The sequence below is a fragment of the Gorilla gorilla genome, chromosome 22 (genome assembly GCF_029281585.2).
Source record: "Gorilla gorilla gorilla isolate KB3781 chromosome 22, NHGRI_mGorGor1-v2.1_pri, whole genome shotgun sequence".
Classification (NCBI taxonomy): Eukaryota; Metazoa; Chordata; class Mammalia; order Primates; family Hominidae; genus Gorilla; species Gorilla gorilla.
In genome coordinates, this window is record NC_073246.2 from 25,371,633 (window position 1) to 25,373,322 (window position 1,690).

Here is a 1,690-nt window from a genome sequence, read left to right on the forward strand (position 1 = left end):
AACATTGTTTCTAATTATATGTATTGCCTCTGTATCTACAAAATTTGGTAAAAGCTAATTTTCTCAGAGGACAGAGAGAGAAAAACAGAGAGAAGAAAGAGAACTAAGGGAACATTCTGAAATGACTTTAATGGTTAAACAGCTAGTTTCTTGAGGTTAAAATAATCTTGATAAATAATCATTAATTTTTCTGTCACTCTTTTTAACCCTGAAGAATATCTTAATTGGTTAATAGCTTAACTCTGCCAAGCCTCTCATCTTAAAAGCAGAAATTTAGTGAAAAGGCAAAGTTTATGAAATACTTATTTTTTTAAAATGTAGGGGGGAAAAAATGGCAGGCTGTGGGAGGCTAAGGCGGGACGATTCCTTGAGACCAGGAATTCCAGGCTGTAATTCATGTAGTAAGCCATGATCACAGCCTGCGTGACAGAGTGAGACCCTATCTCTGAAAAAATTTTAAAAAAAGACAAGGTTGGGTGTGATCTGTTGAGTACAAGCCATTGACGCCTTACATTGATTTAGTAAATAAAATTGAACATATAATTCACTGGTAGTAAGAATAGTGTTAATTTCTGCAAAGATGTTTAATACCTAATCTCCAGCAAAAGGGAATTTACAGGAGTGATTAATATAAAGATCCTGAGATGGGGAGAATATTCTGGACTATCTGGATAGGACCAATGTAATCACAAAAGTCTTTATGAGAGAAATAGGAAATCAGAAAAGGAGATAACAAAGACAGAGCAGAGGTGTTAGTGATGCTGTTGCTGCCTAAAAGGGCCATAAAGCGAAGGGTTAGAAGGTGCCGCCCCTGAAAAACGTAAGCATATTCTTCATTGAATCTCCAGTTTGAACATGACCCTGCTCACACCTTGATTTTAACACTGTGAGATGCCTGTTGGACTTCAGGTCTCCAGAACTGTAAGATAATGATTTGTGTTAAGCTACTAAATTTGTGACAATTTTCACAGCAGCAATAGGAAACCAATACAGTGCTAATCAAATACTTAAGTTATATTTTGATATGTTGCATTAGCAGTAGTATTTGAAGGAAATGAAAAATGTGTTTTACTGTAGAATACATCGTAGAGCTCAGAGATGAACTGGAGAAATGCCTATTTTTTTCTCAAAGGCCTCTAATCAGAGAAAAGATTAAGTAGAAGTAAGATCAGATAGCTAACAAGTTCTAGAATGGTTGAAAAAGACCTCACTCAAACTCTTATATACTCTTAGCTACCACACGTTCTTCATTCTTTTTTAATCTAAACCTCTAAAGTGGGTTCTCCATACTTATGTACATTTGAATATGTTTATTGTTTTTTAATTGACAGCCTTGCAGTTTTACCTTGCACCTAGATCTCAATTGAGTTTGCGCAAATAGCAAAAATCTCCATATTTCTTATGATTTCTTATAAGATATCCATTTTTACCTTTTTCCCAAATTGAAAGCAGGTGAGAAAATATTTTAAAACTTTGATATTTTATGAGAAACATAGAAAGGGTTATTTTTGAGCCTCTCCAGTTGCAATAGGAAGATTTTCCTGTAAGAACTGGAACACTAACATATTCTAACCATTGAAGTAAGTACTTCACTGGCAATGCCAAAGAAGTCAGTTACTGAATGATTTTTAAATGAAACATTTGATGAATTTATTATTGTATTGAACATGACTTCAAAATGTGCTATACT